Genomic DNA, 20447 nt, shown 5'->3' on the forward strand with positions numbered 1-20447 from the left:
GGCCATCCTGCACAGGTGTGCACCTGTGCTCACATGGCAACATAAACCTGGAGATACCTCCAGTCTATCTCTTCAGACCGGTCTGCCCTTAGCTGCCTGGGTCCTCCTGGAGAGCCATTATGCAGCCCAGCCTCCGAGTGCCTATCACTGTGCTGCTTACTTTACATCTCATGGTGTTCAGTCCCCGTGTTAACCATATGAGGTAATTATCGCCAATGCCATTTTAATAAAAGAGGAAACCGAGGCAGCACAGGGAGAAAGTTCCCACACTTGTGAAAGCGAGAGTTGGGATCTGAACCAGATCTGCACACGTGAGAGTGGGAATTTCAGCCACTTGATGTGGGGTGAGACCTAGAGATAACTGCTCGTGGTTTCTCTGCAGTTAAGGAGAACAGGAAACAAGGGGTGCAGAAGATGTAGCAGAGACGCCAGAACTCAGACCACAGCAGCCACTGTGTGTCTGCCCACTAGCTGGGTCAGGCAGGCTTGGGGCTGGATGGAGCCTGCCACACTAACGGGGTCTATATTCCGTAATTGTATCCTTGGGGCACAGAACACTTCCACTGGCTCCAAGGCTTGCTGGTGACCTCTACCACTTTCCTGGGGCTTAATCCGAGTAATCAGATAATTGATTGTGTACACGAGTGTTAAACAAGGAAAGCTTAGCGTTCACCGATCCACAGAACAGCTGCAAATAATACACGATTATTTCCCCTTGACCTTATTATTTCATCCTCTTCTGCCCCCTCCCTGGTCTCTGACTTTCAGACCACACTCTGGAACCTCCTGTCCTAGAAATGAATGGGACCGGGGCAGGGGAGTGAATGGTGGACTCCTTAACATTGTCTTCCTCTTTGATCCCTGCCTGCCTCTGCCACCTCGCACCCCAGATCCGAGCCAAACACCAGGTCCTGCTGCCTCCCTCAGCTCCTCCTTGGTCTTGGTCAGGCCTCTGGCCGCTGAAAGTCTCCATTCCCTCAGCTGTTGATGGAGTCTGAGTAACGGTGGCCTTGGTCAGGCTTTTTCACAGTAACAAATACCTGAAAGACGCTCTCAGGGAAGGAGAAGGCGTGTCTTGGTTCAGTTTTGGAAGCTCACAGTCCAAGGTCATGTGGCCCCATCTGTTGGACATCTAGTGAGCATGGTGGGCAGGAATGGCAGGGCATTGGCCGATGAAGGATCCCATGGGGTGCAAAAGAGGGGGGGGGGGGAGAGGCTGGGGCCAGCCCTCCTGTATATAACCCGTGCTTTCACGAGAATTACATTCCAAGGGTATGTCTCTAATGATGTAATGATCTCCCACTAGGCCCACCTCCTAGACACCACAATTGGATCAAATATACACCTTTAATCCATTAACATAAGACTTCGGTGACCACATCTTCCACACATGGCCATCTGAGGGACCCCAAAACTAATCCAAACTATAGCAGTGGTCTCACTATGATGTCCTTATCCTAGCCCTCAAAAACTGTGGATGACACCGTACATGCCAAAAGGGACTCGGCAGACCCTCCACTCATCTGTTTAATGTCACAAAGTATTAGAATCCCGGGAGATGTCGGCGGGAGCTGGGGAGAAGCCGTAATCTGGACATGGCCTGGGCTTTCTGCCCCAGAGTCAGGTTGCTGAGGTGGGAATCATCTTTAGACTGTGAATGCATTTTGCTGCATGATGCTGCAATGCCGGGCAAAGCTGCGTAGGGTGGTGACAGCTGCAGAAACCTCTGTGACTCCAACACATGGCCTCAGTACAGGCCAGGCCTGCACACAAAGCCCTCGCCTGCATCTCTGGGACTGAGTCTCTCTAGCCCAGTTATTGGGAGCCCTGGATCTGGGGGCTTCTCCACACCGGCAGTGGATACGACTCAGCACAGAATTCTCTTACTCAGCATTTCTTGCACATAGAATCCCTTCCGTGTCCAACGCAGCCTTGATCCAGGGCATGAGTCATGAGGTGCAAGGCCAAGCACTGCCATGTACTCACATGAGAAGTTAATGTGTTCATGTTCATGGGCGTGGATTCCCGTGGTGAAGGTATTTTCCTTGCCTCCATGCTCCTCCTGTCCAGCATGCCTGCTCCCCCGTTCTTCTCATTCACTGTTTCTCACTGTTAGCATTTCTTCCTTGGGTAACTTTCCTAAATGCTCAATGCAATCAGCTAGTCCGTCTTCTGCACCCTTTGTGACCAGGTACATCTTCCGCAGTGTTCCCTGCTCTCCATCCAGGGTCGACCTCAGAGCAAACACTCAAGAAGAGCGTGCTTAACAAACCAATGGACCAATGCCACGTTGGCACCAGGGAAACCCTAATACCTAGAATTACGTGACTGCTTTGGGATTTGCACACACTCTGCTTTGTGAAGCCAAATGAGGTTTGTTAAATAGACAAAAAAAAAAAAATAAGCAAAAGTCTTACTGAAAAGATACGCAAAAGTCTTACTGAAAAGATGCTCAACACCACTACTCATTAGGGAAATACAAATCAAATCACAATGAGATATCATTTCATATCCATTAAAAAAAACAGGAAATAAACAAATGTCTATGAGAATTTGGAGAAATTGGAACCCTTATTTGCTGCTGGTGGGGTTGTAAAAGGATGCGGCCACTGTGGAAAACAGAACGGCGCTTCCTCAGCAAGCTGAGTGTAGAATCACCATATGATCCAGCAGTTCCACTCCTGGGTATGTGAGGGGTCTCCAACAGGTTCATGGAAAATGGGTGATATGAAAAAGCTATGCTTAGGTTGCAAAATTTTTGCACCAAAAAAGCACTTTTCTTTATTTTTCAATTCATTTTCATTGTGTTTGAAAGGCAGAGAGACAGACTGACAGATGCAGATGGGTGAAGATATTCCATCTACAACAGTTGGGGTGGACCAGGGAGAAGCTAGGAGCCACAACTCAATTCAGATCCCCAGGTACCCAAGCATTCGAGCTGTCACTGCTGCCCCTGAGTCCAGCGTCCCAACCCCATGGCTACCCTGGAGAGGGCAGCGACAGCTCAAGTGATTGATTCCTGCCGCCCAGCTGCGTGGCCTAGTGTGAGTTCCCAGCACACAGCTTCAGCCTTAGCTTAGCCTATGCTATCTCGGGCATTTGGAAAGTGAACAAGTAGATGGGAGCTCTCTTTCTGCCTCTCAAATAAATAAAAAATATTTTAAAATAATAAAGTATCATTTCAAATGGCTAAAATAATGTTTTATGTTAGGTATATTTTATCATATTTAAAAAAATTAGTGAATTCTTTTTTCTTGGCTAAAAATCATAGCCTAGACACCATTTTTAAAAAAAGAGAGAGAAAAAAACATGTTTTCATCTACTGGTTCATTCCCCAAATGCCCAAGATAGCTGCAATGGCTGTGACTGGGCCAGGTCAAGGCCAGGAATCAGAAACTCCATCTAGATCTCCCACATGGGTGGGAGGATCCAAATACTTGGGCCATCTTCTGCTGCTTCCTGAACTCATTAGCAAGGAGCTGGATCAGAAACAGAGCAACTGGGACTTGAACCAGCACTCCAGTATGAGATGCCCGCATCACAGGCAGCATCTTAACCCGCTGTACCACAATGCCGGCCCCATAGCCACCGTTTAATTAATGCTGTGCATTGGTGAGTGACACCTTACGATGAAGGCATTATTATTCCCATTTCCAGATGGAAAAACAGAGACCCATAAGTATATAGTGAATTGCCAAAGTCATACACGAATTAAACCTGGGATTGACTCTTTCTGACTCCAAACCTACAAGGGTCCATGTTGTTGATATCAGAATAAATCTTGTAACCCCTTGCCCCCTACCTGGGGAAGGCTCTGGACCTACAGGAAAGTTGCCGGTCTCAAAGGAAAGGAGTCTAATGAGAAAACATGTCCATTCACACCATGGCAGACTTTGGCAGAATCCTGTCTTTTTGATGAAAGCCGGGATGAGTTTTCCCAATGCACACTTAGCGAAGGAAAAAGATATTCATTTCCTCAAGTACTAACTGTTGATGAAGTGAGACGGTTGTGCATGCAGAGTGGCATGCGCCAGCAGAGGCTGAGAAAGCCCAGCGAGCAAAGCAGAGGCTGCCAGGAACTGTTCCCACCATGCAGTGGCCAATGGCAAGTCAGGCAGAGGCCCCCGTGGGCTTCTCCAGGCCCGGAGGCTTTTGGGAAGAACAAGCCCTGGAGACTCCCAGCCCCTGCTGCCATGATGATAAGCCTGCTCTAAGCCAGCGGGGAGGCTTGGGATTTGCCAGCAGCTGGCTGTGCAGCAGTGCATGGTGGGTAGCAAGTTGACAGACTTACTGGCATCCGCGCTCAGGATGAATCAAGAAAACAAACCGGTATCACAGCCATCTTCTCGTGACAAGAGGAAGAAGCTGCTCCCACTGCTCCTATTCCCCAGATCTTAAGCCAGGCCCAGGGGTGGGGTTAAGCAGTCCCATTCAAATGAACACAGCAGCAGCAGCAGCAGGGACTACGGTTCCATGGTGCTCTGTGCCCCTGGCTGCAGGTGAGCCTCTCACAGCCTCCAGGGAGCCTATGAGCGAGGCTCTAGGATCCGCCTGCTTTTAGAATTTCGAGTGGTGGCTCAGACAGGGTAAGGAGGTCACCCCAGCCACCTCAAGTGCAGGGAGTAGATGAACTCTCCTAGATTATTAAGGCAGCTGGGTTTGGAATCTGAGCCAACAGATCCAGAGCTGAGTGCCTGCTCTGGCACCTACTAACTGCGTGATTTGGGGGACCCCTTGGCACCTTTCTGTCCCTCTTGCTGAAAACATGGGCTGGGGGCATCGCCCTTTCAGAGTTCTTGTGAAGGTGTCACGTTGGGGGGGGGACACTGGGGGTGGACGAGTGTCCAGCCCAGAGGCTGGCCTGGCTGAGAGTAAGCATCTCATAAAAAGAGCTCTGTCCTGATAGGCGTAGTGGGCGTGCGACTCTTAATTTTCACCCGTGTGGTGTTTGAAATGTTATCCATCTTTGTATCCAGCAGGTGTTCAACGATTTCCCATTGCTTTTCCCAATGGGGCAGAAATGGGATCCGCTTTCAAGTCCTCAGGCAGGAGCCATTGTGTTCAGGGCAGATTTGGGACTTGACTGGTGTGCTGTGTGGATTTCGGAAGGTGACATCTGGGCAGAGCAGGTGTGTGATACAAACGGTGTGAAAGTGAAAACAAGTGGAGAGCTGGCATGCGGCTGTGCTTTTAAGGAAACAGGTGGCTGGGTTGTTCTGTCTCCATTTACCAACCTTTTTAGTGAAGGATCTCGAACCAAGGTTGGTGCCTGATTAGTATTTCCATGGATGCATTCAGTCTCTCTTGGCTGACTCTCTCTACCTACACAGCCAAATGAGCCAAGTACCCACATCATTCAAAGTTATGAGACCCTTCCCCTGGGAAGAGCTTGGGAAGAGAGCCCACTGGTCACCTTCTCAACCAGAATTGGCCGAGTATTGTCTGTCATCTTCAACCTTCATAAAATAAGTATATTTTTAGTTTTCCATTCCTGTAGAGTCGACTGGAAGGCACCAGGGTCCAGCCCCAGCCATCCAGTCCTTGAAGAGGAGTGTTGAGAGAATCCGGATGTTGGGGGCCCAGCGTGAGGGTCTGGGGAAGGCAGAGAAGCCAGCACTGTGCAGGTGAATGGGAGAGTGCCATTTCCTCATTGTGTTGGTCCCTGGCAGGTCAAGGTTGCTGTTCCAGGTGACTCAGGTTGCTGTGGATGAGAAAGGAGACTGCTGGGCGACAGCAGTGGAAGAACAGGTGTGTGGGAGGATGAGGGACCCCTGAGCTGGACACGCACAGAACTGCAAGACAAAAGCCTCTGCCAGAGTAGGTAGATGCAGATAGGCAGGGTCTGAGCTGTCGGGGAGCAGCCAGGTAGGCTCCAACGAGAGGTGAAGCCAGCTTGGTAGAGACCTTCAGTTCTACACTAAAGCTTGGCTTTTGTTCTAGAGGCAAATAATAACCCCTGAAGGATATTAAACCAAGGGATGTCATGATTAGATTGACTTGACAAGATGACAGGTCATTTGGTTTGGAGATAGGGCAGTAATTCCAGAGAAAGCCTTGGAGGAACCAGTATTTTTATTAAGTTCAAGTCCCTGAGGTTTTTTTTTTTTTCCTTACATGTTTAAATCTCCCTATGTGCTTACGATGCCTTGTTACCTTTATGCAGACAAATGCCCCCTGGACCAGGTAGTGGCCTAAAAGATTGCACCCAGCAGACCCTGAGATACACAGCTTCCATACCATCTCTCCCTGCTCAAGGAACCTGTGCGGCTCTTCATTGCCTAAGGATTAAATCCCAGCCCCTTCACAGCTGAACTTCCCTAAGTTCTCTTGACTTTTCCCATGCTTCCTGTTCAGTCTTAGTGATCTGTAGGGACACAGTGTGTTCTTCACTCAGCCTGCGACCTTTCCCTGGCTCCTCATCCCCAATCACTTCTGTTGCTCTCCCCTCTGCCTGCAAGGCTCTCAGAACTCACATCCTACATCCAAATTCTCCCACCCTACGCCCAGCTCAGATGCCACCCCTGCCACAAGTCAAAGCCAATGCCCCCACTGGGGTGGGATCTTCCACCTCTTGCCCCCTCCAGGTTGCTCTGCCTTAAAACGACTGAATTATGTTCAAGCTGCTGGTGAACAGGTTATCAGGCCACTATTAGCCTGAGAATAGCTAGCGGACAATAAGCCAAGCTTATCACCTCTGCTTCATTCACAGAGCCTTTTGCATAACAGATTTTTAATAAATGAGTCCTCTTTGAATACTGAATGCTCAGGCTTTGACTTCATTTTAACTCTGAATTCTATTCTCCTACAAAGTCTCGCAGTCGGACAGCTTGCTTCTCCCCTAGGAGTAAGTCCCTTGACTGTTATGGACCGTAAAATACACTCATGGTAACCAGAAATCTCAGACTCGATTAGAATCCACATTTACTGCCAGACTGTTATAGGCCCAGGTAGCCAGTTTCCTTAGAAGTGGTAAATTTAATGTCTAGTTCCAGAGATTTAATGTGGCCATCTTTGATTTTTCACATCATTAACATCACTCCAGGGGCCAGCACGGTGGTGCAGTAGCCACCACTTGCTATGCCCATTTCTGAATGCTAATTTGAGCTCCCGTTGCCCTGCTTCTGATCCAGCTTCCTGGTAATGCACCTGGGAAGGCAGCAGCTAATCACCCAAGTACTTGGACCCCTGATACCATGTGGAAGACCAAAATGGAGTTCCTGGCTCCTAGGTTTGGCCTGGTCTGCCCTCAGCTATTGTGACCATTTGAGAAGTGAATCAACAGATGGAAGATTTCTCTCTTACTCTCTTTCTCTGCCCCCCGCCAGAACTCTGCCTTTCAAATATATATATATCAAATATATATATTTATTTAAATATATAAATATTTATATATATTTATAAATATATATTTATATATTTCAAATATATACATATATCTTTTTAAAAAATCACCCCCAGGGGCCGGTGCTGTGGTAAAGTACGTTAATGCCCTGGCCTGAAGCACCAGCATCCCATATGGCCACCGGTTCGAAACCCGGCTGCTCCACTTCAAATCCAGCTCTCTGCTATTGCCTGGGAAAGTAGTAGAATATAGTCCAAGTCCTTGGGCCCCTGAACCCATGTGGGAGACCCAAAAGAGGCTCCTGGCACAGCATAGATGCGGTCGTTGCTGCCAGTTAGGGAGTGAACCAGCAGCTGAAAGCTCCCCCTCACCCCCGCCTCTCCTCTCTCTGTGTAACTCTTTCAGATAGATTAAAAAAAAAATCATCCCCAAATCAGGTTTTTGGACAAATCACACATCTTGATCTTGGTTTTAGGAAATAATGTATATACTCTTATTTTTCTCCATTGTACTGAATGCATATATATTGTCAATAAATGTTTTCTGAAGTGAGCTGGTTTGGACAGACGTCAAGAGAAAGGAGATTCTCTGGCATTCTCTGCACCGAGTTTCGGGGGCCTACTCTGTAGGCAGAAGAGGGAGAATGTTTGTGGGAACTTTGAGGAGAATCAGATCCCTGGGTGATGGGGCACCATGGTGATTCTGATGATAATTCTGATTTAAGGCTAGGGAAAGAGAGCTCTTCTCCTGTGGGCATTACCACTGCACACATTCTCTTGCATTTAAGTGCAAGCAAAAAAGAGATGTAGATGGGCCGCTGCTGTGGCATGGCGGATAAAGCCGCTGCCTGCAGTGTGGGCATCCCAGATGGGCGCCAGTTCAAGTCCTGGCTGTTCTGCTTCCGAAACAGCTCTCTGCTATGGCCTGGGAAGACAGTAGAAGATGGCCCAAGTCCTTGGGCCCCTGCACCCATGTGGGAGACCTGGAAGAAGCTCTAAGCTCCTGACTTTGGATCAGCTCAGCTCTGGCCATTGTGGCCAGTTGGGGAGTGAACCAGAGGATGGAAGACCTCTCCCTCTCTCTGCTTCTTCGTGTCTCTCTATGTAACTCCAATTTTCAAATAAATAAATAAATCTTTAAAAAACAAAAAGAGTTGTAGAAGTATGTCCAGTGCTTTATGAATTTACCCCTAATCTGGTTATAAGATCTGGAGTGATTTTCCAGCCTGGAGACCCCAGGATGGGTGATGGAATGGGCTCAGCTCTGGTGTAGAGGGGACAGAGCTGGGCCTTTACGTCACAGAGGCTAGTGGAGTAGGCTGCACAGCAGGGTGAGTCTCTGCTCAGCCATTTGCCAGTGAGCTGAAATTGAACAAGTTGCTTAATTACCCTGATTCCAAAGCCAGCCCAAATGTTCATCTCTTTTTCAACTGCCTCACCCTTAAATCAACCAGCTTTGAATGGACTTTTCCACGTGGCTTTCTACAAGGACCCTCAGAATCAGTGATTCCTAAACAACACTTTGATCATCACCACACAACAAACCCACTTGTCTGCCAGGTTTCCCACTCTAAGTGGCAATGCCCTCCATCTTGTTCTGGGTCTAATTCCAGGATCTAATCTTTATCATTCTCTTTCTCCTATTGTAATCTCCACTCCGTCCACCTCTTTAAGACCCTGTTTCATTAAAAGTCAAAGTGGGATATTGGGAGGAACAGAGAGAAGATATGTAAAGCACCAGGTACACAGTAAGTGCTCAAACAGTGCTTATCTTCACTCCTGTGCCCCCGCATTAATGGACAGAAGCTTCCATTATCCTCATTAGATACATACGCTCTGAATGTGTGCATTAAACAATGAACTGGGCAAACACAAGCCCTACAGTCTAGGTTTGGAGGAGACAGAGGCTAAAGGCTTCGGGTGAGTGTTTAAAAGCCGAGGGTGAGAGTAGCGATGCATTAAATGAGGCCTCTCTCGTTGTGGTGTTTTCTGAAGCAGCCCTCTAATAAGCTATGATCATCACAGACAAATGGAGATTTAACAGAAAGAAGGAGGAAGGAAAGAAAAGGAAAACAAATGTGCGATTCAATTGAAAGCATTTTGCTGCAGTTATGCAATTTCAAATTCAGGATCAGGCATTATGCTTATTTTCATCTCTGAGAACTGATACATTAGTTTGCTGCTGGAGCGGCTATTATAGGGAAAACAAAATTCAATTCACCTGTGCTTGTCACTGGAGTACTGTGTCTGCTACACAAAGGCACAAGATTGAAATGAACGAAGCCTCTTATTGAATTTTAATTTTTGAGAAAATGGGACCAATTTCTGGGCCTGGCCGAGACAGTCGGCCAGATGGTATGAGGACGGCTCCATGCATAGCACGCCGTCCGTGCTGTGCTCAGCCGTGCACACCCTGGCGCTAGCCTTCCTCCCACACCCAGTTATCACCAGCCCATCTCCAGCCTCTCGTATGTGTGGACAGTCGAGGCAGATGGGAGGGAACCCCGAAGTCTTATGCAATCAATTTGTCCTTAGTGTCACAGCACCTGAAAGAAACCCAGTAGAGTTGGTTTGAGGAAAATGCCCACACGTGTACAGGTCTCTATTCAAGACTGATTGAGCAGACTCCAAAAAGTTCCTAGAAAATAGAATTAAGAAAGGCTTATTTTGGTGCCAAAAAATGTGAAATCCATGCGTATTAGGAATCTTCAAAAAGTTCTTAGAAAATACATAGCATTATGAAAAACTCTGAATGGATTTCAAAGTTTTGTGCACTCCTCTGGGAGTCAGGGTGTGGGTAGAGAGGCGGAATGAAGGAGAAACCATACGTAAGGGCATAGTCCAGGTCGGGCCAAGAGGCAGAAGCCTGTGGAAACTATGCAATCTTTGTCAGCACAGGTGACATCCGGCTCCTAATTCAGATGCTCTGTTATTCGATGCTCTGACCCCTTCCTGTGCTTGCAAAATCCTCCACCTTTATGAGGTCCAGGCAACCTCTCAATAAAGAGGGTAAAAGAATCAGACACCTCCTTCCCCAGCCTCCCTAGCGTAGAGTGAGGAGTGTAACCCCGGGCTCCACCAACAGGTCACTGCTAGAGGATTGGGAGGGCTGTAGAGACTGCTGGTCCACTCCTTTAGTTCTAGCAACAGCTAGGTCTGGGCCAGGAGGAAGGCAAGAACCAGGAACTTCCTCCTGGTCCCCGACATGGGGGCAGGGGCCCAAGCACTTCCATGTTCCTCTGCCTTCCCAAGTGTATTAGCAGGGACCTGGATCAGAAGCAGAGCAGCCAGGACCCAAATAGCCCTCGAATATGGATGCTGGCTTCGCAAGCAGTAGTTCAACCTGTGGCACCACAATGCTGGCCTCAGCAGGTACATTTATTCTGAAAAACACTCCCATTAGAAACCACTTAGAACAAAGATGCTTTGCACTACGTGGATGACTTCTTTCTTTCTTTTTCTTTTTCTTTTTTTTTTTTTTTTTTGACAGGCAGAGTGCACAGTGAGAGAGAGACAGAGAGAAAGGTCTTCCTTTGCCGTTGGTTCACCCTCCAATGGCTGCCGCAGCTGGCGCACCGCGCTGATCCAATGGCAGGAGCCAGGTACTTCTCCTGGTCTCCCATGGGGTGCAGGGCCCAAGCACTTGGGCCATCGTCCACTGCACTCCCTGGCCACAGCAGAGAGCTGGCCTGGAAGAGGGGCAACCGGGACAGAATCCGGCGCCCCGACCGGGACTAGAACCTGGTGTGCTGGCGCCGCAAGGCGGAGGATTAGCCTAGTGAGCCGCGGCGCCGGCCAACTTTTTTCTAATGTGAGGGAAATCCACAGAGGGTAACTGAAACACAAAGGATGTTTGGGAGCACTTGCCTCTAAGAAGGAGGAGAAGAGAGAAGGAGGAAAAAAAGAGGAAAGAGAAGGAAAAGAAAAGAGAGAAACGAAGAGGAAGAAGAGGAGAAAGACACAAAGATAGAGCAGGTAGAAAAAGACCTGGACCTAAAGCCAAGACCCTGAAGGAGGCTGTTGCTGTGGCTTAGCAAATTAACCCCCCACCTGAGGTGCCAGCATCCTGTATGGGTGCTGGTTCAAGTCCCAGCTGCTCCACTTCCAATCCAGCTCCCTGCTAATGTGCATGGGAAAGCAGCAGAAGATGGCCTAAGTGCTTGTTCCCCTGCACCCACGTGGGAGACCCAGAAGGAGCTCCCTGCTCCTGGCTTCAGATCAGCCCAGCCCTAGCCATTGTGGCTATTTGGAGAGTGAACCAGTGAATAGAATTCTCCCTCCCTCCCTCTCTCTCTCTCTCTCTCACTCATTCTCTTTAACTCTGTTTTCCAAACAAATAATAAATCTTAAAAGAAAAAACAGACCCTTGAAGAGCTCCACCTTGAAGGAAATACTGGGCTACTGAAAAAAAAAAAAAAAAGGACAAAACTGTGGCAAAGGAAAGTGGGAAAATATCTGTGTTGGTTTGGGCTTTACAAAAAAAGAAAATATGCACCGATGCACAGGGACAAACACACACACACACACACACACACACACACACACCAACCCAGAACAACTCCATTCCCCTGAATACATCTCCCCAGCATGATACAATGCCGGGTTGCTGTCCACTAATGTGATGCATAAAACCCAAGGCAGAGAAATCAGAGTGCCTGGTTTAGCACTGCCCCGGGTACGATGCAGAAGAAAATGTCAAACTTTCCCAAGGAATAAGGAATATATTTCAGCAAGGTTCTTTAATCCTAATATTGAGATCAGCCAAACAAGAGAAAGCAATAAAAACTAAAGGAAATGGGAGGCAATAAGATACTATGATGAGGGCCTGGCGCCGTGGCTCACTTGGTTGATCCTCCGCCTGCGGCGTCAGCATCCCATATGGGCACCAGGTTCTAGTCCCGGTTGCCCCTCTTCCAGTCCAACTCTCTGCTGTGGCCCGGGAGGGCAGTGGAAGATGGCCCAAGGCCTTGGGCCCTGCACCCACATGGGAGACCAGGAAGAAGCACTTGGCCCGTGGCTTCGGATCAGCACAGCGCACTGGCCATAGCAGCCTTTTGGGGGGTGAACCAACAGAAGGAAGACCTTTCTCTCTCTCTCTCACTGTCTAACTCTATCTGCCAAATAAAAAAAAAAAAAGATACTATGATGAAAGTCAGCAGAACCTGAAAAAACCGGGGCAGAAACAGATACACATGCTCCATCTCAAGGGCCTACAATGTTAAGATTATAAAATATATGTGATAAGTGTGTATGTATGTGTGGGCAAATATATAATATATATGTGATATATATGTAACATTTATATGAATAGAAAATAGGAAGTTGAAAACACATTAGAAAATGACACAAGACCACAAAAATGACCAGCCAGATGTTTAATTGAACTAAACAGGAATTCTAGGAATGAAGAATATAATCATTGACATTTAAAACTCAAGTAACGGGAGTGATCATATTAATAGATCTGAGGGCAATAAGAACACTAGGACATAAACATAAAAAACAATGTGTAGCACTATTTTCTGCATTTTAATTGCCATATAAATTATATTACACTGCATACATCCTCTGCAACTTACTTTTTTGTGGTTGTTAAGAGGTATTTGTTAAGATTTATCTGTAATGATATATACCAGTATTCTGCATACCCATCTTCCTTGTGGTGAATATTAGGTGCTCATCAACCTTCGTGATGACAAACAATCCTGAGTGTCTACTCTTACACGTCTCTCTTGATTCCAATGGTGAATATACCTAAAAGTGAAATCTCAGGGTTCAAGGATAAGCTCCTCTACGTTTTTCCAAATTGCTCTGAAATGTGATCTATCATTGTACACTTTCACTTACAATGCAAAAGATTTGCCATCACTAGTCGTCATCCTTGCCAATGTCACCCACTAACACCAATAATTGTTCTCGTTTCACCAGTTTGATGAGAGTGATTTACTGCCCATTAAGCATATTTTCATGTGTGTACTGACCATTCTAGAATGCTCTTTCACACACTACCTGTGTGTGTCCTCGACCCATTGTGGTAGAAATGCATTGGGCTCACCCATACCCAGTTCTCCTTTCTTTCTGAGTGTGGGTGGGGTTTACCCTGTCTCAACCCCCTTCCCTGGCTAACCAGAGGTTCCGGGACCAGTTCTGGATGATGGGTTGCAGGGAGAAGTGAAGCACTTAACCTTTCCAATGTGAAACCTTCCACTCACTCCTTTGTGCTGTCACTCAGAAGCAGCTTCTACAGCTGAGCTTCTTCAAGGACTCAGTCACTTGAAAAGGTGACTTTGCTGTGAAGTTCACATGATAAGAAATAAACTTGTCTTTTGCTAGTGCACCTCAATGGGGGAGGGGGTGTCTTCAGGACCGTAGCATACACAAGCCTAATTCAGATGACTGTGCTGTATTGTTCATCTCTTTCTTATTGATTTGTAGAAATTTAAAATAGATGTTGGGTATCTGTCTCCCATTAGTCGCATGTATTCGATACACTATGAAATGACTTTAACTTAGCTGATACCACTTTTGCACTTACTTTCCAAGCCTATGACCTTCCCAATATCTTTCCAAATGTCTTTCCTATTTAAATCATCAGGGAGTAGTATCGATTGCTTAAAATGAAGAATTCTAGAGGATTCAGCACCTTCCAGGTTTTGTGAGGTATGTGTGGTGTTTAATTTTGTGGGTCAGCTTGCCAAGCCCATGGTTTGCTCAGACATTTGGCCAGACATTATCCCAGATGTGTCTAGGAGGGTGTTTCTGGAAGGGATTAGCAGTTGAATTATTGTCTGAGTAAAGAAAATGGCCCTTCCTAGGGTGAGTGGACCTCTTCCAGTCAACTCAAGACTGGGATAGAACAAAATGGCCTCAGTAGAGGGCAGCTGGCCTGCTTGTCTGCCCACTTGAGCTGGGACATTGGTCGTCTCTTACCCTCAGACTGGAGTTCATACCATTGGCTCTCCTGGTTTTCATGCTTTCGAGTGACCAAGGCTACACCACCAGCTCTCTTGGGTGTTCAGGTATTGACTGCAACATCAGACCCCACAATTGTGTAAGCCAATTCCTAATAACAAGTCAATATATATCATTGGGCTCTATTTTTTTCTGGAGAACACTAATACCAACTTTTAGAACAAGAGTGGTTCTAGAGTGATAGAATTTCAAGGAAGAGTTTTCTGGATTGATTCTGAGGTTTCTGGAATCAGCTCTCTGGCTGATTAGAGTCAGAACACTAACGACTCCATTCTCAGTAGTAGAGAAGGCACCCTGAGTCCATGACATGACCCGACAGTAGTGATACACAAACTGTCACCACTGAAAACCCAGTAAGCCAGCTGTCAACAGCAAGGAGCTGGGTGACTATGTAGATGATACATTTGAAGGTAGTTTGCAAAACAATGGATAGAATGAGATTCAGTGATTGCTCCTGATGTCACCGTGCAAAGCAAGTCCAGAGAAGGATGAGCTTGGGGATTTGAACTTCCAGTTCAAGCTCCTCGTCAATGAGAGTCCTGAATCCGGTTTGTGAGACATGAGGACAGACAACAGTCATGCACATGTCCAGTGGAGCTCTGGGCTGTGACAGGCAAGGCACAGGTGAAAATGAGACAGCTGTGCAGCAGAGACTGGACGAGGCTCTGCCAGCCACCGATGGTGACCAGAGACTCACAAAGCCAAGAGCTCTCCTACTCACTTTTATTCTTATTTCTTTCTTGATGTTCGATGATTAAATGAGATAAATTACATAAAGCCCCTAAGTTCAAGAAAACAGCATTTCTTTTTCCGAGGCTGATGAAATGGAGGAGATACAAAAGGAAGATGAAGGGTCTGGGGATGTGCGCCCTAGGAAGATCCAGAAACGGTCACCTTAGTTCCTGGCAGACAATCTGATCTGTGGAAGTCGGATCGTGCCTTCTCGGAAGGAAAAAATAAAGGTTTTTGTTCAAACATTATTGTAATGTAATCAGGATCCATGAAGAAAGTGTTCAGTGTAAAGAAAAGCAAACTAGAAACAGAAGAATCACCCATAACTCAGCACCCAGAGACATCAAGTGTCGCTGACATTTCAGGGTGTTTCTTTACAGATAAAGAATGTGATTTTTAGGGATTTGAAATACTGTCAGTCAAGCAGAGGGAACGGTGGAGAGAGTGAGAAAGCCCTATCCTGCTCCCTAAATGTTGCCACACTGAAGAGTTCTCATTCCCTGGGCCGGGGCCACACAACGCAGGCACCCCGCATCTCCCAAACAAGCCCTGAGCCACAGCCTCTCCTGCGGCCTGGATGGTGCAGCTGGGTACCCTCTGTGGGTGTGGAAGAGCCTGGGTAAGTCCTCCCTGGGGCCCCACAGCACGGCTGAGCTCCTGCTCCCTCTCACATTTCTGCCCAAACATTCTGGCCTGGAACGCGTCAAAGTGAAGAATGTGTGTGACACAGCTGGGCTCCTGAGCTGGCAGGATGGAGGCCAGGCACGGGGACAGGGCCCAGATGGCAGAGAGATGTGATTATAAACAGCATGTGGGAGGTCCTGTCACCAGCACAAACCTTATCTCCTCCCACCCAGCTCCCATTGCGAACCCCGGGCCACAGCAGCAGCAGCAGCGCCTCCGTGTGTCACTCAGAGCCAGCACGGCCCCACCAACCTGCACTCACTTCTCCCTGCAAAAGCCCGCAGCTGTGAGCCTTCCCGGCCGGAGGAAAGCCAGACGCGAAGCTGCCCTCCAGGAAGCCACTGCAGATCTGAAGACAGAGGGATGGGGTCAGGTGACGCATTTGGGAAGGAAAAGCCCACTCCTAACCAGACCACCCTCCTGTCTGTAGTTCTTTTCCTGGTTTATGGCAGTGCTCAGTAAATCTGGGTTTTATCTTCCGCACTAATGGACTGGGAGAAGGGTGGCCCAGTGGATGTGTGCTCTCTTTCTCTCCCCGGAACTTCACTTAGACGGAAGTGGTGAGCATAAAGACAGTTGACCACGTGGCCTTCGGCAGCTCTCTGCTTCTCTGCGGGTCTCAGTTTCTCATTTGAGAAACAGGGAGGGGATACAATAAGTACATCACGTCCCTTTCAGCACTGTTGTCTGAAGGTCACTAGCACAAGAGACGAGCATGCGTGCGTGATCTAGGCTTGAATCCTGGCTTCGCCACGGGCCAGGAGGCCAGAGTTCTCACTGGATAGCAGTCTTTCACAAAATTAGAACAAGAGTTTCTGCTTCACCAGGGTAACTTGTGACACCGCGTAGAGGCTTCCAGTGGAGAGAAATTGGGTTCTCCTGAGCATGGAGCCATTCTCTCCCTTGGAGAAGATTTGAGCGGCCTGCTCTTAACCTGTGCACCTAAGGGGACCCCAGAATTATACATCCTCTTGTAACGAGTTACAGGGCTTTCTGGAAACCTTGCCTTCGGGGCCTATCTGAAGACTTCCCAGAGAAGAGAACGGGGCAGGACTTTGTCTAGCTTGGCCCCGTTGCTGCCACTGCCTCGGCAGTGCTCTCCGATAGAAACAGAACGTGAGCCATATTTGTCATGGTACATGTTGCATGAGTTATATTTTTTACAAAGTAAAAAATTAAAAGATAAAATCAATGTAAATGCATTGTCCTATTTGCCCAGTATTTCCAAGTCATCATTATAATTTTATATATAATGAATCTCAAAAATATAACTGAGATTTCCCTTCCCTTACTTTTCTTTAATCCTGAATTTTCAAAATCGGAAGTGCTTTTACAATCACAGAATATCTCAAGTCACATGGAAAATTTTTATTGGAAATACCTGATCTATACTGAGGTCTTGTTTCTCTCTGAACCCATGAATTTGGGAACCTCTCAGAACTCAGGAGAGCAGACCCATTGTTGAGAGTGCAAAAGCAGGAGAGGAAACTCATTTATGCTCCCACCTTCCAAGGAACTCATTAGTCCTGGGCACCAGGTTCCCTCCTCTGAACTTTTGCTGGTACAGGCCTCCTGCCTGAGAACACTGCCTGCTCCCAGCACCTACCCAAAGTTCACACATCTTTCAAGTCTTAATGCTAGGTCTCCTCCCTCATAGGCATCTTCCCAGGACCAGTATTGTAGATTAGCAGCTAAAGCCACCACGGGCATCCAACATGGGTGCAGGTTTGTGTCACAGATGCTCCACTTCCAATCCAGCTCACTGCTAATGGCCTGGGAAAAGCAGCGGAAGATGACCCAAGTGTTTGGGACCCTGCCACCCACATAGGAGATCCTGATGAATCTTCTGGCTCTTGGCTTTGGCCTAGCCCAGTCCTGGCCATTGTAGCCATTTGAGGGATGAACAGATAGAAGAAGATAGAAGACTGATCAATCTGTGTGTGTGTGTGTGTGTGTGTGTGTGTGTCACCCTCTCTCTGTGTAACTCTTTCAAATCAATAAATCAATAAGTATTTTTTTAAAAAAGGCATCTTCCCCATTCACTGTGTCTCTGCCCATGTAGTGCACTTATCATACCCTCCATATGTATCCTTCATTCATCTCCAGGAACAACTCATCTCTTATTGATATCATCGACTGTTTCCTTTCCAACTGAATACAATGAAGTCTAGACCTGTTTGGTGTTTACATTCACTCCCCAGGTCCTGAAATACCTCAGACCCTCACTAACACCCTGTCACACACCTAACTCGAGCAGACACCCAGGGTGAACCACTGGCTGAGACGGTCTCTGTTCTCATGGGCATTGTCCCCTAGCCATATGCATGGCTCAGAATAATGCAGTTATTAATAATAACTCACTTCTACAGCACTCAAGGGTTTAGAAGGCGCTTCAGCAAGTCAGTTTGGATAATAATTTTCCGAGCACTAGTAGCTTCTCATACCCCTGAGAGCCTTCCTGGGCCACCTGTCTCACATCTCATTCCCAATTTGCTCTTTCTCACTCTCTCATTCGCTTCTCCCACGGCACAGGCCATGGTTTGGCATTACTTTATTTTTGGTTTACTTGGTTTTTTTTTTTTCTGTCTCCTCTCTAGAAATCTCATGAGGGCAGAGAGTGCCTGTGTTTTGCTCTGTGAACGCTGAACCCCATCCATTTACTACAAACACTTGTGATGAGTAAATACACGGGTTCATTAATAGTCCAGAGCTCAGTGCAAATTTCTTCTATACTGATATCCTCTGAGAGAAACAGAATGTGATCCATTGTATTTTCAAGTTCTCAAGTGATTATATTTTTTGAAAAAGGTAAAAAGAAACAGGTGAAATTAGTGTCATATTTTATTCAATGTCATATGCTAAAAATATGATTTTAAGATAAGTATAAAATATAATTGAGATTTTTAACTTTAATTTTTTTTTCATCCGAAGATGCTGAAATCCAGAGTATCTTTTTAAGGTTTATTTGTTTCAAAGGCAGAGTGACACAGAGATAGAGGGAGAGCAAGAGAGAGATCTTGCATCTGCTGATTATGGGATGCCGATGTTGCAAGCAGAGGCTTAACCTGCTGCATCACAAGCTCAGCACCCAGCGTCTCTGCTATAATTATAGCATCTTGCAATCTGAATGGTAACATTTTGTTGGAAATGCCTGATCTATATTTAGGTCTCAGAAATTTACTATTGAAAAAGTAGACTCACATACCGAAGTTGTTCCAAATACACATAGAAAAGGTTTCCAACAACTGAATCAAATACAATGATTTTTAAAGTTAATTCAAATTAAAGAAAATGAGGAATTCAGTCCCACTGGCCACACTTCCAGGAGCCCCTAGTGTTGGCTGGGACAGCCTCGGTCTAGATGATCCTGCTGAGCCTGAGCCGGATCATAATTCTCCCACAATTCCCCATCACAGTCAAGGGAAAAGCCAAGGCCCTCGGCACTGCCCAGAAGGCCCTTCCCATCTGCCCCCACTCTCCTCTCTATCCTCATCTCCTGCCTCTCTCCTCCTCACCTTCCCCTCTCCAGCAGCCTTGACCCCCTCCTGGTTTGCCAAACTCCCTGGCCTCTGCACGTGCAATTCCACTGCCTGGAGAGCTCTCACCTCCACCCCAGTTTCACCAGGAGTTGCTTCCTCATTTCTTTCGGGTATTTATTCAGAGGTCACCATCTCAGCAAGTCCTGTCCGAATGTGAATTGATGACCTCGCCCCTTATGGACAGTTCAAGACCTCCTTTGCGGAAGCATTTTATTCCTCAGCAATCGGTTTTCACTGTTAACTGCTGTGTTGTATTTTTCTGAGATGTTTACGGTCTCAAACATCCTCCTCCAATACACTGCAAACCCCAATAAAATGTGAAATCTAGTAAGAGAGGGAAATGATCGAGTGTTTTGTTCACTGCTGGGTTCCCCAGCCCTTAGCACGTTATTTGTTGAAGGAGTGTATAGACATATATTTATGTCACATGGGATATTGTCTTCATCTTACAGATATAAAAACAAGTGGTAAAGATTAATCCAAAGGAAAATGAGTAGAAAACAGCCAAAATTTTACTAGACTGCATAAGGCTTTACTCCAACTTTCCTATGGTTGCCATCACTCATGCTGCCTTCGAAAGCTGCTGTTCATCATGTACTTTCAGGCCAAGGATCAGAATCCTATGGAACACACAAAAACGACAAGGCTTCACACATCAGGTGGACCAGCCAGTGAACGAGCGTAAGGCACCCACGTGTGTGGCTGAATTCATGCCCTAGGAATTGCAGATTCCACAAACATATTTCGCTATCACAAATTTGAAGGCTGGGCCAACCTTGCTTTGGGTGTCATGTTCAAGGCAACGTCAAAAAGTTCATGGACGATAAAATTAAAATCTAAATTCATTTTGGTGCCAGAAAAATCGAAATCCATGCACTAAAGGAGTCTTTGAAAATTTATGAAAATGCATATTATGAAGAAACTCTATATACAGATTTCAAAAAGTGTTTGTGCCAAAATAAACCTGTCTTTTAATCCCATTTGTCCATAAGCTTCTGGAGGTACCCCCATATTTACTCTCACAGTTGCCTCTACTGGATGATCCCCCCAGAGGCAAGAGCTACGGCGGTAGGCAGCTCCCACGTCCACCCTCTGTCTCTGCATTATTTGTAGCCCAAAACCCACATTCAGAGTCACCCATCTAAATGTGTGTTCATGTGAATCAGCAAATCCCTGCTT

General features: G+C 46.8%; 1 long non-coding RNA gene across 2 annotated transcripts in view; it reads right to left on the minus strand.

Moving 5' to 3' along the window:
- Positions 1-20447, minus strand: part of LOC100340747 (uncharacterized) — an 86627-nt gene that overhangs the window by 38870 nt on the left and 27310 nt on the right. The gene's annotated exons all lie outside the window — the stretch shown is intronic.

The sequence above is a fragment of the Oryctolagus cuniculus genome, chromosome 18, assembly GCF_051225735.1.
Source record: "Oryctolagus cuniculus isolate XC-2025 breed Fujian yellow rabbit chromosome 18, ASM5122573v1, whole genome shotgun sequence".
NCBI lineage: Eukaryota > Metazoa > Chordata > Mammalia > Lagomorpha > Leporidae > Oryctolagus > Oryctolagus cuniculus.